This window comes from Mandrillus leucophaeus, unplaced genomic scaffold, assembly GCF_000951045.1.
Source record: "Mandrillus leucophaeus isolate KB7577 unplaced genomic scaffold, Mleu.le_1.0 Scaffold110, whole genome shotgun sequence".
NCBI classification, from domain to species: domain Eukaryota; kingdom Metazoa; phylum Chordata; class Mammalia; order Primates; family Cercopithecidae; genus Mandrillus; species Mandrillus leucophaeus.
In genome coordinates this window covers 5722627-5742652 of record NW_012099210.1, presented here as the reverse complement: position 1 = coordinate 5742652, position 20026 = coordinate 5722627, and the positions used below count along the sequence as shown (strand labels likewise).

Genomic DNA, 20026 nt, shown 5'->3' with positions numbered 1-20026 from the left:
TTTCCCAATAAATATGTTCTGTGAAATATGCACAAATCAGATATTTTTAAAAATATACTGTATGAGATTCCTATCTCAAGATATCATGTAGTGGTTTTTGTTTGTAAATGTCATTTTAGGATTAAATAATTACTTTATGATTTTTTTTAATTAAAGCATGTCTGTAGTCTAAAAAATAAGTTAATGTAATATTTTTTTCTACCCATGCCTCCCTAAAGAACAGAAACGCTAATTAGAAATTGTATGGACTGATAAATTTGTGGTATTTACTAATAATATAGTTTACCCCCCTGGACAGAGAATTTCAATCTTCCTCAAGCACTAGTACATCCTATGCTTTACTGAAAGGAATGTTTTCTTTGACTTAAGTGCTCCTCCTTGTCGAAGGTCACAAGTAATTAGTGGCAGGGCCAGGTTGAGAACTTGCCCTTTGTTCTTTGTTTAATGTTCTTTCAATTGTACTACATTGTTTGTCTTCAACACTGCCCTGTTTCGAGCCTGTTTTCTGAGTACTCCCTGGATCAAATATTGTCCTCAACTTGTCCATAGCTTCTTGTTCTACCTTCTACACTGGTTCTCTACGTTTTCCCAACTTGTTATTGTCGACAATACAGCTTCACAATGCTCGTCTCCTAAAGGTAACCTTCAAGAGAATCAGTTTAAGGTTGTTCTAAAAAGAATACCAGTAACCAACTCTAATTTCTTTTTTCTTGAGGAAACAATTATAATGACCTTTAAGACCAATCAGTCCAGTTCTTTAGGGAAGACAACACTGTCATTGGTCCCCAAGGTCAGCAACCCCAGGAAGGAAAAATTTGTCCTTGAAAACTCAAAGTTAACTCAAAAAAATTGAGAGAATCAAAAATACCAAAGAGAATATTCTTCTTTCTTATACTTTTTTTGGTTTGTTTTTCATTTTCCTAGACAAAGTGAAGAAATTCAGATTAAACGATGTGCATCAACTAAGATTCGACCTGACTAATTTATGTACTATAGAAAAAGACCATGTTCAAATGAGCTAAACACCTGCGATGGCTAACTCTGCTCTTCTCATAGGTGGGAGAGGGGGTGAAGAAAGAGTGAGGGGGAGAAGGTAGGGGGGAGGAGGAAGGAACGAAGGAAACAACGGAAGGAAGGGAGAAAGGCTGATAGATTATACTGAAGAGATCTCAGAATTCATGGTGATTTTATTATTAAAAAGTGGGAGTTATATATAGCCTTTATGATCCTCATTATTAGGTTTTCACTACATTTTGATTTTTGTATGTCCTTAAATGTGTGAAAGAATAAAAAATATTCAGATAGCAGGTTATGCTATGAGTACCTGGTCCAGGATAAAACAGATTCCCCTGACTAAACAGAACTAGATCCTCTGGTTCTTTTAGGGAAAATATATTCAACTCCCCCATACCACGCAGGAAGCCAAATTATTTCTTTGTAAAGAGGAATGGAAGAGCAGAAAGGTATGAGAAAACATTTGTCATGCTAGCCTCATTCTAATGCTTTCTGGGACCTATTTATCTCTTCCTTGTTATGTAGTCTATATAAAAGGTGCAGTCTCTAAAAGCTGTCCTACAGCTCTGAAGAATAGTGAAAAGTCATATTCCATGGGCCTCACAGAGAGAACAGTTTCCTCCTTGGAATCAGATGTGGCTCCCCATGGCTGCTCAACCTTAGAAACTTGTAGAGTGTCCACGGTCGAGGAACTACCAAGGTAATTTTGCTCTGGATAGAGCTCAGAGAGGAGCTGTTCTTCACATGCTATTGATCACAGATGGAAATATATCTTCCTTAACTGGGTATGCTGCCCTTTAAAGTCTCCCACTTCAATGTAATGGGACAGATTGAATATTTTTCCATGTTAGTGGGTGGAAGTTTTTCCAATGCCACCCAGTTGCTCTTTTCTTCCAGAAAGCAAAATACAGATTTCCTTTGGGTGCAACAGACATCAAGAAATAAAAAATAGCTGTCTCACATGCAATGCAAAATGACATCCAAAGAAATCACACATCAGAAATCACACATGGCAGAAATAAGCTTCCTTTTGAAATATTTTGGCACCTGACACAAGAGCAAAAGAATTGCACAGGCCACCTGAAAAAAAATATTTCTGTTATAAAAATATTAATTAAATAATATATTTCTTACAGGCTGATCCTGAAAATATAGACTGAGGGCTGCCTATTGAAAAACAATACTTTGTGAAATCTATTTTAATATTTAACAACTAAGAAATAGCAATTAGACCTGTAAGAACAAATTGAAGCTCACTTGAGTGCCTACATAGTATAGAATCTGCTTTCTTTACTATAGCCTAAGCAAATCAGGTGCAATGGACTTGGCCCATTATGAACACTTTATGGTACAGATAGTCAAATAGTCCCTAAGTTTTTTTTTAAATCTCCTAAACAGGAAAAGATTCTCTTAAATTCTAATTCAAGGGGGTTCTAATTTATTTTATTAGATATAAATTCCAATATAGAATTTCAAAGGACAAATCATTTTTATTTTGAAAGTCATTGGTTCCTTTTGAAAATTTCTTAATGCTTCTTCTAGAGATAATGAAATTCTCCTCCAAAATGAGTTAAAAGGTGATGCCTGGAGGCAAATTAAGGAAAAGTGTATGCCTCATTCCTTGAAATGGTGCATTTTTATATGTCTGCAAATACTAAAGACCAGAGAGCTTAAGAACTGAACTTCATATACTACACCTGTGTGAAATATTAATGAGACAAGTTCCCAACCTGCATGTAACTCAATGAAAGAGTTACCTAGGCAGAGAATTGGCTCAGGAACATCTAATATATTGGTTGAAATGTTAGAGGTGATGTTTGAAGTTTGTAGCCTGTCAGAGCAAGTAAGAATATGAGCTAGTTCACTTGCTGCAATACCTTACATCTTTTTTTTCTGGATTTTTCTTGATAGCTGGACAACTAAAATAATTTTAGCAGATAAAGTTCTCTAAATTACAGACCTGATGTCATTGCGTGCTTCCTGGTCTTTCTCCTAAGGTGAGAGAACTCTTTGTTCTATGGATAATCTGACCGTAGGCAGAAAGCAAGTGGTGAACAAAATGTTCAAAATGCTTTCCTCATTCTTTAATTTTATGCTGATTCTAATATGGCCAGAGCCCTAGGTTTTCCTGTAACCCTTTTCTATGGATATCAATGTGAACTTAAAAACTAAACCTAGGAAGATATGACCTAATTTTGTAGGTCTCTGAAAAGAGGTATTTTATCATATTTTGGGAGGTCAGGTATTTTGCCAATTTTTTATGTGATTCATTATATATTTTTGTGCACATCAAGTACAAATGGCTTAACCCTAGAGGGAACACTAGGGACGTAATGTCCCTTCAGTGTTCTTAATTTTTTATTCCAAAAACATTTATTGAGCTCTTACTATATGCCAGGAATGGGGTTAGGCTCCAGGGATACATAAAAAAGGCTGCGACAAAAATATAAACTAAATACCATGGCACAGAGGAGACAGCAAAATTCTGCCTAAGAGAGACTGAAAACTTCACTAAAAAGATGACATTTGAGCTCTGAAATATGCACAGGAATTTTCCTGGTGGAAAAAATAAAGAACAGGAAAAGAACTTCAAATTTAAGGAATAGCATATGCAAAAGCAGGAGGTCCTAAAACGGTCTAATGTAATCAAGAAGTGACAAGCTCTTCCGACCAGGCATAGAATAGAATACATGATGGGAAACAAGTTGAAGCCAGCATAATTACAAGTGACTGTGAATTTATTCTCCACACAGCAGCATTATGAATTCCTAAATCCACATTTTTAAGGTGATTCTATATATGGCTGGCTCTACCCTGCCTCACAACCTCACTTGGAATTGTAGCAAATACATGCTCTGGAAAACTGCCAGTTGATTTGACAAAGAAAATTGATAGAACATACTTTCTTGAGCAGAGGGACTGTGGGTACCTTAATTAGAATGGAATGGGAAGCAAAATCCTGGAAATGGTGTGAGAAAATAAAACAAATCCTATGTCTACAAAAAGATAAAATTATAGAGAAAATTCAGATAAAGGAAGAAACATTATAACCTGGGATACATTGCATGAACTAAATTGAGACCATTATGCGATGCACAAAACAGGATGGACACAGTAGCAGGTATTTGAGAAAGGAGAACTAAGAACATCAACAACCATTTTTCTTCTGTACTTGTGCCTAAATAAAAAAGCTATTGCGGCCGGGTGCGGTGGCTCACGCCTGTGATCCCAACACTTTGGGAGGCCGAGGCGGGGGAATCACCCGAGGTCAGGAGTTCAAGACCAGTCCGACCAACATGGAGAAAGCCAGTCCCTACTAAAAATACAAAATTAGTCGGGCATGGGGGCACATGCCTGTAATTCCAATTACTCAGGAGGCTGAGGCAGGAGAATCGCTTGAATCTGGGAGGCGGAGGTTGTGGTAAGCCAAGATTGTGCCACTGCACTCCAGCCTGGGCTACAGAGCAAGACTCCATCTAAAAAAAAAAAAAAAAAAAAAAAAGCTATTGGCAATGTTTTACTTCATTGTTTGGGGGGAATGTTATAAAACTATATAAAACATATAATAGACTCCAAAGATTTTATTCTAAGACTTCCTGATCCATTCACTTAGTTTGGTCCAGTCCCTGGGTCATTTCTCTACAGATGAGAAATTCCATAATAAATGGAAAAACATGGGAGGCTTTTAAACAGACAAAAAGGGAGTCGTATGACCAGATTTGTTTCTTAAAAGATAAACACTGGTGACAATATAAAGAAAGGCCTAGAGTTTAGAGAACCACTAGATTCTATGATGCATAGTGAGTAAATGAAAACTATCATGGCTTAGATGATGGTTTGTACAAAGAGTATAATAATAAATGAAAACCTAATAGCTGGACATTGCTGTTAGTTTTCCAATGAGAAAGGCAAGATGAGCTTGCAACAGCCAATGAGAGCTACTGTATCAGTATGAACCATTCTTTTTACCGTATCTGCTGGTATATGGCATGGCTTACATGGTATGAGAGGACCTAGAAGAAGTCCGGTTAGTCTGGTCAGAAGACAGAGATTTGATCGTGCAATCCTGCAGGAAGCATTTGGAGGGAAAGCACAGCAAAAGGCTACTTTTCATAGATAGTAAGATGGCTTTCAAACAGTCCCAGAAATGTTGGTAGTGTTCTGGAATAAATAATTGTAGCCATAATAGAATATCATTTTAGAAAGTCATCATATGAGTGAAAAACATGAAACGCTTATGTATTCTTTCATGAGTAGAGAACTTATTTGAGGAAACATCACCTTGGCTTGGCCATTAGATTTTCAGTTTCTTCTGTGGCTGGTAATAATTAATCATTTTAACAAAAATCAAGATCATTAAGAAACTCGAAAGTCATCTCTTAAGATTTATGCCTTATATAATAGATGTACTTCTTAGATATTTCTTCAACATCAACCATTTAAATCCAGTACTTTTAAATGTCCTAAAAAGGAACTATTTATTTAAAGATTTCCTGTGATAAATGTTTGATAAAGGAAGGATCCTTTGGTAACATGAATAATTCTTCCATATTTATAGTTTAGTCACTTTGAATTCTCATATACTGAATTATGCTTTCTTAAAGGGAGTATATCCTTACTGGCAATGATTTTATGTTACAAAGTGCATATCTTATACTTATTTCAATTTTCAGTGCAAAATGAATGCAAACATTATTCCAATCACCTTTTTACCATAAATATGCCAAAATATCTTAGCCAATGAAAAACTCCCCATTGCTAAATACATGTTTTCATGAAAAACAAATTAGATGCATTTTCCTAAGGAAAAGAATTTAAATGCATTCTTTGAATCATGCTCTGCAATCTTTTTCCAAAGCAGCTTATGCTGTATCTTACAAAGTCAATGTTTACCAGTATATTTATATAATTTTCTTTCTTTTGTTTTCCCTCCATTTGGCAGAACACAGAGTACTATATAGGCATGTGTCTGAATATTTAGCCATGCTATGCCAGGAGTCCACACAATGCTTAGGACTGTTTAGTTTAACAAAGAATGTGTGGCTTTTGCATGTTCTGGCACATATGAGTGTCTCCAAACCTCTGCTAATGGCAGAACATACTTGTCACTTGAAATTTACAAATGTGCAATGAGTTTAAACAAACCACCACCAATCTTATACTTACTTCTCTTTTAAAACTTGATGCAAAAAAGTGATGAGTATTGGAAGCATAAAAAAATACATCAAGATGTAGGGAAACAAACTGTAAGGTCACCTCTTTGTAGTTACCTTTTCAATTTGCCCATGTTCTGCTTCTAGCAAGGAGATAACATGAAGCTCAAAATATGATTTACAACCTCCATATAAATCATTTACAAATGCTGGAACAACCAAATATGTAATAGTCAGCTGATCTGCCTATAGTTTATATCTAATTTGTGATCTTTGGGTTGGAATATTCTGCAGTTAAATTAGGTAAGCATTTTAAAATTAGGGATTACTGACTGTAAACATAATAAACTATTTTTCCTTACATAAAGGAGAGCTAATGGGAAACTAATTTTTTGTCTGTGGATTTTTATGGATAACAAGGAGAATTTATAATATTGAAGCAAGTGAAATGAACCGTTCACTGGTGGAAGTAATATTATAAATGCCAAACAAGCTATTTTACCTATATTGAGAAGTTTGCTTTGTCATCTCTCCCAGTGCTTCTCAAATTTTAATAAAATGTTTGGGATGCTGTCAGAAATACAAATTCTGACTCAGTAGATATGGGTTGGTGGCCTGAGAATAAGTTCTCATGTGATAGTGTTACTACATTCTACAGACCGTACCTTGAAAGCAAGAATATAGATGGCTTTTAGATTTTAAGGATCTGCCCTGTATCCTCTCTTTTTGACGAATCGGTTAGCTCTTTCTAACTTTATTTTTACCTAGTTTACTTAGTATTCTTTGCAGACTTGCAAGGATAGAGCATAAAGACTCAATAGTAGTATGGAAATAACATAAAATATATTCCAAAGGCCTGTGTTCGAATTATAGTTCTTCTGTATCTAGATATATAGTCTTTGCCTAGTGGCATCAACTCTCTGAGACATAATTTTCTCTTAAGTAATTTGAGAACACATAGTTATCTACTCAATGGAGCTGTATAAAAACAAATGACATTATACATGTGCAAACTTTAGAGAAGCACTATAAATATTTTAGTTGTTGAAGTTATTACTATTATGTCACTGACGTATTGGGCAACATTAATTATTATTCTGTGTTTTAAATGGTGTTGTGATGTATCTTGTATTCTCCTGATCACCATTTGAATCTTCTATCTTTCTTTTGAGTATTATAACTTGCCAGTCTGGAGTCTCAGATTCTCTAATACATATTCAATGATTCCTCCCCCATCCACAGAGGGCAGTATTGTGAAGAGGGGAAAAAAAAAAAAAAAAAAAAAAGCATGAATTCTGAAATCATACATATGGAAGTTGAGAATCTGAAAATTTTGTTTCTTTAATGGTATCCATGACTCAGTACCTCCTATAAGTGCTTTATGTACCATCATGGGTACCCAAAGCCTTCTGACCTGGATTACTTTTCTTACTAAATTTATTTTTACAGGTAATACCTACCCCACTTTCAAGACCCAAGTCCAAAAGTACACTTCCATGAAGTTTTCCTGATCCATGTCCCACCCAACCTTTCTACTACACAAACACTCACAGCAGGATGTGACTTTCTGTCTTTTGATAACTTGTAATAAGATTCTTTAAGTAACATCCTTGTTTTTATATATATATATACTTTAAGTTCTAGGGTACATGTGCACAACGTTCAGGTTTGTTACGTATGTATACATGTGCCGTGTTGGTGTGCTGCACCCATTAACTTGTCATTTACATTAGGGATAGCATTAGGAGATATACCTAAAGTAACATCCTTTTCTGCAGGACTGGTCTATGATACAAATGTGAATTTCATTTTTAAATTGCCCTTTAAATAGTTAACTACATATCTGCCTGCCTTAAAATTTGTGTCCTCTGAAATACTTAGCACATTGCTCTGTAAATGCTGGGTACTCATTTAATTATTAAATTGAACTGTATTATAATTTCTTAGACTGGTTGTCTTTACACTTGTAATCATATACTCTCAGTGACTGAAAATTTCAAGCTTCTATTCTCAACACATTTATTTATGTATAAACTTTACTTACACATACGCTTACTATATTATATTAATATGACATACACATATAAATATGCAAAAATTATAAGTCTAAAGGATATTTTGAAAGTTTTATTATGTAAAATAAAAAATAGAAATGCTAATTTTTTCCCAAATCCACTCATCAAAGTTTAGAATTCTCTGTCTTAAGAATATAACGAGGTAAATACTGACTTCTCTTCTACATTACTACATATCTAGTGTCTGAATAATTCATTGAAATATTATTCTGTATGCTTACTCTTCAATTTTACTACTGAGTTTAGAAAACAGAAAAAGGAAAAATAATTCTGAACCAGGAACTCTTCCTGTTTTCTGTAAACTCTAAGTGCATTGAGAAGATGAAATCAGGTGCCATGGAGGAAGACATGAGAGCACAGGGGAGAGGAAAGGAGCAGGGAAAGGAGAAGACAAAGAGAGAGAGAGTACATTGGTAGATCCCTGGTGTAGAAAGAGTGGGAAAGGCAGCTGGTCTCAGGATTACTAAAGAACTGAATGTCATTCTCACTCTATCAGACAGCTGAGTTAGCAGGCTGTGGAAAGGGTGACTGGATAGTGGAACCAGTGTTCCTAAACCTGGCAAAGATCTTCCTAAAGCTCAGGTGACATCAAAGCATAGAATTTTTGGATTTCACAAGACTACCCAGGGTTGGACCTGGGTATATCAGCAGTCTGATAACAGTCTGCCAGTTCTGGACACTAAACGGTACCCCCAGTTCCGAAGGCTTTGATAGAAAAAAGGAGCCCTAATAATGACTGAGATGAAATCTAATGCCAGCCAGGCTGGATGCAATTGCAAAATCAAAATAAAGATGATTTAAAACAAGGATGTGATTATTCTTGCACACCTGAGTATATGTACCCAGGTATTTATACCTACCACATGTTCTATCTTGCATCCACTACTTCTTTGCATAGCTGTTTTGGTATCTCTTTTGATGGCACTTTTTGATTCTCCCATTTCTCATTGGTAACATTAAGAATAGTTCCTCGTACGTATTATGTTCTCAGTCAATATGTTTAAGAGATGAATTCATTTATTAGAAACTGTTATTCATCTTATAAATTATAGGTGTTTATATCTGATTTTGTTTTTATAATTAAACTCTTATTAATTCAGCTTTTTGATCACAACTACCAAACACCCAAAATCAAAGGTGTTGAAATTAAGAAGTGGCAACATTCCTAGCAAAAGTTAAAGTAAATTAGACGAAAATTGTAACATCAGAAATGTAAAATGATGGTGAAGGCCAACTCATGGTGACCATAAGTAGCAGGTGCTATCACACAAAGGCTAAATGCCAAGTGGTTAAAGTAATACTATGTAAGTGATTACCAAGGAAATAGAATCCTTTTTCATTATTACAAGGTAAGCTTTTTTTTCTGGCAAGAGAGGTTTTGATATCCTATCCATGCTACCAAATGTGTTTGCTAATAATAAGACTAAATGTATATTTCAGTTTATCATTAAGTAAAATTGTCTTTCTAGGTGACATTATCACACCAAAAAAACCCTACTATTTTAATAGGAAGTGAGGATAGTTACATTTTACTTTGAAAATATTTAAAATAAGTTGATTATTGAATAATTATCTTCTATGTGAAGTTTTGCTCATTCACACAAGTAACTCCAATCTAACTCAGTAATTAAATCTTTCACCACAACTTGGATCTGAATCTACTCATTGTGTCCTTTCAATGCATTGTATAATATGTCAGTTTGCTCCAGAGTGCTTCACAAAATTACATCTTCCCATGTAGAATCTGATTCTTTTGCTTCAGGGGACAATAGGTTCTACTGAAACATCTTAAGGAGTCTGATATGTTATGTGTCTGATGAAACACAATTACTAACTCCTGTTTCCACATGCCCACAGTCCTTTAACCCTGCTTACATATTTAATAGAAGTGAAATGGGGCAAGCCCACACCTTGTCTACATCTATTAAATTCTACTTAACTTCCTGAACATCCTATAAGTTAGACACATCTTTTAGAAGTGTCTTGTAGGAAAAATACGTAGAAGGCATATAAATGGAAAAGATAGATACTAGTTACAAGAAAAATAGTAGTTAGAAAAGAATTATTGGATTACAGAGATTAGTAAAAATAGTAGAAATGATAATCATCTCTTCCCCTTTCCTATCCTTCTGAAGGTGAGTTGCACTAGATCGGTGCCCTTCCTCTGCTGGCATTTCCCCCATCTTGTTTACCACATCTTACATTATTAAGGGAAAAGAGAGAAGCATGGAAGCATTCTCTCTAAGAGATCTTTGTAATTATTGGTCTCATACACATACATGCTGAGAATATTTGAATTGGAAGGAAGTACAATTAATTTTTTATAATTAAGGCATAAGAAATTAACTAAGCTAAGTCGCTCTTATAAGAAGCTTAATAACCCATAATCTTTTATTATGTCTTATAAGGAATGGGGTGATAATTTAATTTTATATTCTATTTATTAGATTAGCACATTATTTCAAGCCATGAAGTCTCACTGAATAACAAAAACATTCATTTTTTGAGACTTGGTTAGAAACTCAATATATGAAGGACCTGTTTATTACTAACGTTTTCTAAAGCCATTCAGCCAATTACATTTTGTGGGAAAACAACTTCTCATGCCCTTAATCACCTTTTTATCTTCCATGGAGCTCAGTATATTTTACCCAGTAACATATTAACACTATATGTCTATGAATTCCAATGAAAAAAATCTAAACAAATTTGGAAAAATTGGTCATGTTAAGGTTATATGAGGTCAAAAATAAGCCCCCAGAAGAGCACTGGACTCAAGCGAATAAAAACATTCCATTCATGGACCACTTGAACATGTACTACAGAGGTCTGTAGCTTAGAGAAAAAATTTAAATTCTTTGCCTTGAAGGAACATGTTAAAACTAGCTCCATCCTGGTTGGTATGGGTATTGGGATTATGTTCCTGGCTAGATCCATGCTTAGTGACGTTAACCACCATGGTTAGTGGGGTTGTCATTGAGAAAGGCAACATATAAATCTGTTTCAAGGAGTTTAGTTATTTGAGCTTCACATTTGCAGGTTCACTGTGTTCGCATATTCCTGGAGGAGTAGAACCTAAGTCTACAACTAAGCTTGCATCAAATAATATGAACAGAATAATGTAAATGATATGAAGAATTAAATAGCTTTAGATGTGAATTTTAAAAATTTATATTACCTGAAATCTACCCCAAGAATTAAGCTGAGACCCAACATTGTTAGCCATTTACAGTGATTAAAACTACATTTCTCCCTTTATTTATTACCTGGAACTCTTGTAAACAGCAACTATATCTCTTTTAGAAGAGTATAAACAATCACATGTTAAAAAAACATGATATCTTATTCTCATTAAGCATTCTAAAGGCATTTTGAGGAATATATAGGACACAACTTCTAGGGACTGTGGATTCTTGAAAGAATGCTTGCAATTTTCTAAGATTTCATATAGCAATAATACTTTTATATAAAACAAATACAGCATTATCAGAGAAAATGGTCAGCATGATGTCTGGGTAACTGCCTTCATGAGTTTACAAAGTTAAATAATATTTTAAATGCATAACTATGTGTAAAAAAAGGGTAGATGGCAAAAACTACAAATGACTTTAGGATCCTGGGTAGGGAGGTAAAAGGGAACTGGCGCAGATAAAGGCTCAAGGAAAAGCAAAAATTTAATCTCAACCTAGAATAATTGGATAGAATTGAAATGAGTAAAAAAAAAATGAAGAACACTCTCAATAAAAGGAAAGAGATCTTCACAATTCTTATTTAGTGTCTAGAAAAAAGTAAGAGGCTGAACAAGAAGCCCTAAAGTGTTTAGGAGGCGGTGAGGAAATTATATTTCCTCTACTGAAAACTACAAATTATTTTCTTCCAGGGAGGATGTATATCTTTTTATACTCTGCTTAGCAAGAAGGGAAGAGTAGATGAATTTCATTAAAAATAAATGTAAAAAGATGTGTCTATATCAAAGGCATAATCAAGCATGGATCCAAAACATATTTGCTCTCTTTGAAACAAATGTTGAAAAATTTACTTGTATAGAAAGGTTAAAAATTCTAGTCAACAGGTATCATTATGTGTGGAAGACAGCAGAGAAAACAGCAATACAAAATAACTAATATTTTTAAATGCCAGCAAAGATTAAAGATCTTTAAAAGTTATTTTCCAATAGATCTTCTACTGTCCTCTACAAACAATTCATTTTTCATTAATGTCTATATGGTTTGGATAAGACTTATGAAAGCCATCACTTAAAATTAGAATATAGATGTTTTTACATTTTTCTGACAAGTCATATATAGTGAATCAGTATCAGTTCTCTCTTTTAGTGTTTGGAGTAAATCCTTAAATAAAACAAAAGACCTTTAATTTTTATTACTTGAATGTTTACTGCATAGTTTAATTTTTAATGTGGACTCTTAGATGATGCCAAGTTTTATTAAGGTTGACACACCTCTACTAGAATTAGCACAAATTAATATAAAAATCAATGAATCCCTTCTCTCAAATTCCCAATGTGAATAAGATGCAGCATCCCCTCACATCAAGAAATGAACAAAAACCATTCAATGAGAATGAGATACAAATAAGCATTATAGGCTGTTAAAACAGACAGTGGGGGTCTAAAGGTTATAATTTTGTTACATTTTTAGGATAATGTAACATCAAAGCTTGAATAACTTATTTCTTTTTTTCTTTCTCTTTTTCCTTATAATCTTTTAAACCAACAGCATTAATGATAAATAGTATATGTCAAACTCTAATAACTAAAAAATCCCATGCCTTTCTGAAACAGTCTCCTATATCCAATGTCATTTGGGTATATGTGAGGTACGTTGTAGTCTTTGGACAGACTTTAAAAACACATATATGCCACATTAAAAGAAAGAGACAAAATTGATGTGATATATATCTGATAAAATCTGATCAGAAAGACCCTCTCATTGCATTTATAATGGATTGGCTTTAACCTGTATCTCTTTTCATGGTACATTTAAGGAAGTCTAACGTCTATTCTCTCTCCCTGAGCAATAAGCATTACCTATTTTACTTTTTGTAAGTGAATTACTTTGAGGATTTCAGTTGAGTACTTTACCTAAACCCCACAGATAGATGCCGTATAATTGTTGCCACATTCTTGATTATCATCAAGATACATTGCCGTGATAACTTGAAATCCTTGGCAAATTTAATGGACGTTTTATATAGTGCATCTTGGCTTCAAAATGTCAAGCAAAAAAAGTCAGAGCAACACAGTCTTTATAAGCTCTCCACTGAACGTGAAGGGCTGCCTAAGACACACAGCTCTGACTGCCGGGTTTCTAATCACAAAGCTAAATGACTCTGGTGTTATCAAACTTATTTCTTCCAGGTACTCAAGTACCAAAATGACAAATCATAGGGGTGGCTGTTAGCCTGAAGACACTTCTGTTCTATTATTTAAAGTCTGTTTTTTTTTAATGTCTGAGATTTCTATGTGGAAAAAATAATGAACTTTAAGAAATGTCACTTTTACTAACAGAAATTATGGCTTGAACACCTGAATATGAATATTAAATACAAAAAAGTACATTTAAATAATGTTAAGGTTGTGACACAAACTGACAAAAGCAGCAAAATTCAAAGTTAAGGATGACACTCCACCTTAACTCACCCTGTTAAGAGGGGGAAAAGGGCAGCAGAGTGTACAGCTGGGAACGCTATGTTGGCCTTCATTCTCTGTCGCCTGATTGTGTCAGATAGTGTTTTACCCTCCATAATATTTAATTGGTTTTTGGCATTTGATTCCCTCTCTTTTGCTTAAGAGAATTTTTGGTGCCCATTTATAAATGTCATTTGGAAACCTACACATATTAATACTATACTTTTGGGGATGACTCTTGAGAGGGATATCATTAGAGTTGGGGTGTGTGTGTGTGTGTGTGTGTGTGTGTGTGTGTGTGTGTTTGAAGGGAGAGGGATACTTATCAAACAATGTGAGCATCTGGTATAAGAATAATAATAAAAACTAACAATTTTCAAGTGTTTGCTCTGTGCCAAGCATTATTTTATGTGTTTACAGGTATTAATTTCTTCAAACTTCATTTTTTTAAAAATATATAAAGAAGTTACCACTGTCATCCATATTATCATTATACTCATTTTACAGACAGGAAATTTGAGGCACAGTGACCTTGGCCAAGATCACAAAGCGAATAACTGCCAAAGTCAAGATTCAAATCTGGGCTCCAGACAATCAAGTTCTTAACCATCATGGCCAACAAAAATAAAAATGACCAGGAATGTCACCAAAATTGAGTCAGCACATCCTGTTACAACAGCTAGTACATGGCTGTAGCCAATTAATATATTCTAGTATCAATCACGCAGAAATTATACATTAAGCATCTATTATATGTAAAGCATCAGAGTATGTGCTTTGGATAAAAGGAAGGAAGCAAGAACTAACATTTATAAGAAATCTGATACATGCCAGACACTTCACTGAGTACCATGCATACATCTCACCTAATTGTTTCAAAATCACACCAATATTTGAATTAAAATTATGGTCTTGAAAATGAGTAAACTAAAGCTCAAAAAGATTCAATAACTTGACTAAGACCCTACACAATTCCAGGTGTTGCTCTATGCTATCTGTGCAAATTTTTTCAAGATACCTAACTTCTCTGACCCTTTTTTTTTTTCACTTAATACACAGATAGGGAAACAAACCTCCTAGGGTTATTGTGGCTCAATCAATCTTGATTTTTCCAAAAGAAATCTATTGCCAATCTATAAAACAACAAATATTTGCTTGAAGCCAACAATGTGCCAACTACCTTTTTTGGGGATTGAACCATAGGCCAGGCGCGGTGGCTCAAGCCTATAATCCCAGCACTTTGGGAGGCCGAGACAGGCAGATCACGAGATCAGGAGATCGAGACCATCCTGGCTAACACGGTGAAACCCCGTCTCTACTAAAAATACAAAAATTAGCCGGGCGCGGTGGCGGGTGCCTGTAGTCCCAGCTACTCTGGAGGCTGAGGCAGGAGAACAGCGTGAACCTGGGAGGCAGAGCTTGCAGTGAGTAGAGATCGTGCCACTGCACTCCAACCTGGGCGACAGAGCGAGACTCCGTCTCAAAAAAAAAAAAGAATAAATTAGTGCTGGTCATAGTATATCATATAAACTGTTGGTGAAAAATAGGTGATTAGTGGAACTTAGCTCTATGTCACTTCCACTTCTATTAATGTCTATCAAACAAGACGGATGTGACATAAAAACATCCTATTATATTACTAAAAAGGATCCTGGAGATTATCTCAACCAAACTTCTTTGTATTGGTGCATAAACTGAATTTTTCCCACCATTATGTAGCCTGCCTGAACTAAACCACGGATTAATGCTAAGGTCTCTGAAGCCCAGTTGAACGCATTTCCACTTCACCATTCTTTACTTTGTCATCAGTTGTAGAAACTGTCTTTGCTTTAGAAATGCTACATGGTCTCCTGATTATTTTCATCCAAAAAGTCATTGATGATAAAGTCATTGATGATTCAAAAGTCATTGATGATAATAATTTATTAGCTGGTAATTCTGTTTGCCACCACTCCAGATCCAGGTTCCAGCCTTTTCTGCCCTGTTTGTGCCAGTGGACTGACCCATGCAGACACAGGATGGGTGTGGAGGTCTCTGTTTCTGTGCCTCTCCTTCAGCAGCACTTTCATCCTCCATGTTTTCTCTCGTACTCAGTACCAGCTGTGCTGTCCTCAGGCTCTGGGTTGTCCTGGCCTCCAGGAACTTTATTTCCTCCCATGGCTTCTTCTGGCCTAAGAGTGATGGAGTCAATAGTATTATTTTTGACCCATACTCAGGGAACCTCATTGTAGATGAAACCCATATCCTGACACATTAAACTTAGACATGGCTATATGACCAATTGGCCAGTGAAGAGCAAAACCATCTGTGTTACCTCTCAAGAGACATTTTAAAGCCAACCTTCACTATGTTCTTGTTTTCTGCTGTCATAACTAGCAATGTTCTTATAGAAGTTGCATCATCAGCCTGGGTCCTAGAGGGAAGACAGCAGGAGCAGAACCACAGCTGACCCGCAATAACATGTTCAAAATGGAATATGAGCTGGAAATAAGTGTTTTTCATTCGTTTATTTGGAGTTTTCATTACCATTGCATAACTTACCTCAGTGGTTTTTAATTTTTAGCATCTACCAGAATGAACTAGAATGCTCACTAGTCCCACATGCAGAGTTTCCGATTCAGTGGGTCCAATGTAAGAACTGAGAATCTGCATTCCTAACAGATGATACTGATGCTGCTGGTCCAGGGGCCAGACTCTGAGAATCACTGTCCTAGTTGCTAGTGACTGATACAGTGGGATGATTTCATGCTATTAGTCTCATGTAGCCTCCATTGCCTGCTTTTGCTTCTTTAACGCTGCCCACGCCTCTCTACAGAATGATTTGTATTAGATTCTCTTCAGCTGAAACCATACAGGTGGAAATTCTCCTTCATGCTAGGAACCCAACACCTTGAAATAAAGTTGTTCCTGACATTGTCCAAAAAGTATGAACATATGTTATTTCTTATGATCCACACAACCACCTTCAAAGTTGATAGGACAGATATAACTTAGTAAATGAGGAAACAGAGTTTCAGATAGAGTGAGACTGGTGCCTCTGGGAGGCTAATTTGCTTCAAATCTTAGAGTGAATTTAGGTGGCTCCTACTTCGTATTTTTTTTAAGATAACATGCTATAGACAGTGTTGTAATATAACCTATGAGTTTTTGTGGGTGTGTTTCCTCTTAATATTGCATTTCTAACTGCATTTTACTTTTAAAATGATAGAGACTGGCTTCAATCCCCAGAGGGAGCAAAAAACATACTCTAAGCTTTCTAGGAAATGCACAAAATAACATATGTTCTTGGGACAAACTTAACTTGACCAATAGTGAACTCAGCAAAGAATGGCAAGGCACTTAGCCATAGGATTTAAACATACCTAAATTAGTTTTTGGTCCCTGATTACCACAAACTAGGCATCAGGAAAATGCAGGAGGGTACTTGATATTGAATTAGAAATATTAATTATTAGTACAATAATCTTGAAGTCTTTCCATCAAGACCACTGTTCACATATATGAATGCAATAAGTTAGGCTCTTGAAAAAGAAATCTTGAAACAGTTCACTTTTATGAGAAAAAAGGTGTATGTAAAGGTGGATAAGCTTACTGGATGTGCTTTATACTTTATTTTTATTCAAATTTCTTTTTACTCAAGTTTCAATATGAAATACTTGGGCTTATTATTATGCAAGTGTAAACATGTATTTAAAAAGATTTCCATTGCAATGGAAGATAATCTAAATGTTAGTCAATAATAAATTATGATGCTTCCATTTAATGGATTGCACACTATATATTTAAATGAAAGAGTATATTGCAAAACAGCATGTACTGTATGAGTTCAGTTTTTCAAATGTGTATGTGTATAGAGAAGTGGGTACATACACGATAATACAATAAATATTTGGAAAAAATTCTAGTATATTTAGCAAAAGGAAAATAATGGTCATCTTAGGATGAGTAGTATAGATGGCATTCATTTTCTATATTATAGTTACATATTTTCTGATTTTGCAAATTTCTGGAAAAAGTAGGTAAATTTCTGAATTTATAAGTTTTCTAAATTTTGGCAATAAACAGACATAGCCTGTAGAATACCTATATGACTGATGAAATGTAATAGTGGTATTTCAAAAAAAAAAAAAATGAAAGAAACAGGCAGATGTTATAAGGAGCTAAAAGTAGACAAGCAAGAATATATATGGTGGTTCACAAGTTGAGAGAGTAGTCTAGAATAATAAAAAATTTAAAATAACAACAAATAGCATAAATAATTTTATATTATTAGGTTATTTTATGATAAAAATTCTTAACAAATGAGATATAGAAAGAATGTGCCTCAACATAATAGAGACCATGCATGACAAACCCACAGTTAATAACATACTCAGTAGTGGAAAACTGAAAGTTTTTTCTCTAAAATCAAGAGCAAGCAAGCATGCCCACTCTCACCATTTCTTTTCAATGTGTATTACTTTTTGAATATTTAGGAATTCTTTCACAGTGTGGAGATTTTGTAAAATACAAAAAAAAAGTTAAGTAAAATTAAAATTAAATTACTATTAGGATTGTGTTTTGTGTTTAGGAGTATACTTTTAATTAATATTTGTAAATGAATCGACCAGATTAAAAGACATAATTATAGAATTTAGGCATTTACAGTGGAGCAAATGTTCTTTCTGATAATATTAAAAAGAACATGTTGGAAAAAAAATTCTACCTGCATAATTGATAAACTAGAATTAGAAGAAAAGATTAGAAATATAGAGAATTACATCTCCAGAAAACCAGAGGAAGAGGTGACTTGGATATCTCTTGAACATTCCTCTTAGTTATTGACAAATTATCAGATTAAAAATGAAAAAGTAAAATCAAAAGAATTGAGTCAATATGTAAAAATCTGTCTTTTTCTTAGAGTTTAGGTTTACTGCTTTACCTAAGGAGAGCCAAAGCTGCCATTGCTCAATCAGTGAAAGAGGTAGGAAGTATCAGTCAGGGAACAAAAAGCAAGGAGCAGAGAGCTTCTAAACAAGACTCTGAGCTTTCTGTCTTTTGCTGTGTGGTAAGTTCCCTTCCAGGGTGCTGAATGGAAGCAACTGGCTTGCATGTGGGGAAGGATTGTCAGTAGTAGACACAGCTGTGCAGGTCTGGCACAGAGTGGTTTGGTTTGGTTTGGTTTTCTCAGTTTGCCAGCTCTCTAACCTCCCTCACCCCACAGCTGTTGCTCAGAGTCCTCTAACCCTCCTCAGAGAACACAAGAACTAAGCCTGGAGCCTGCCTCTACCACCCTTACCCCCAAGGGTAACCTGCCATCACAGATAGTAAGGTTATTTTCTCTTTGCTGTTTTGAAACAATGTTTGGAAAAAATTTGAGAAAGCGTACATAGTAAGAAAACTTTGATCTCCACTTATATGAAACCCATGTCTACTGCTGCCTCTTGAAATCTTGGCTTTCATTGTGATTCATACAAGCTAACGCAATGTTGGAGGAAATATCTTCACCACACCTCAAGAAGGAAGAATGTTGGTTTCAGAGCCCCAGAGCATTCATCTAGATGTCAGGTATTGACATGAGATTAAAAAGCACAACTCAAAACAAACAATGAATACCAAAATAATTTTTAACTACACAAAGACTTAATTTGTGAAAAATTTCCTATCTCTAGGATTTGACTAAATAGAAAACAATAAAACACCTGAGTTAAAGCTAGATTTTTCTATCTTGTAAACCATTCAATTTGTTCATCAATGATAATAATAAAATATCTAGGTTGGTGAATATTTTTCATCAAATGAGTGGGAAATATTTTTCTTTGATTATTTTATCCACTCATTCATTTAGTTCGCAAATATTTGTTGACTACCTGCTATGTGTCAGCAAGGTTCTAGGTACTCAAGACACAATAATAAGCAGAAGGTACCAAAACCTAAACAAACAAACAAACATACAAAAACCCTTGACCTCAGTGAATTTAAATTCCAGCATGGGAGAAATATCATAAACAATGGACATAATAAATAAATAAACTATCAGGATTTTAGAAAATGATACATACTACGAACAAAAATAAAGTGAGATATAGATTAGAAGTTCTTGGGGGATTAGCAATTTGAATAGTTGGTGAAGGCAGGACTTACTGAGGAACTGATAA

At 34.8% G+C, this 20026-nt stretch overlaps 1 pseudogene; it reads right to left on the bottom strand.

Moving 5' to 3' along the window:
• LOC105548160 overlaps window positions 1–16115 on the bottom strand; it is a 40973-nt pseudogene extending 24858 nt beyond the window's left edge.
• Window positions 16116–20026: the final 3911 nt, after the last annotated feature.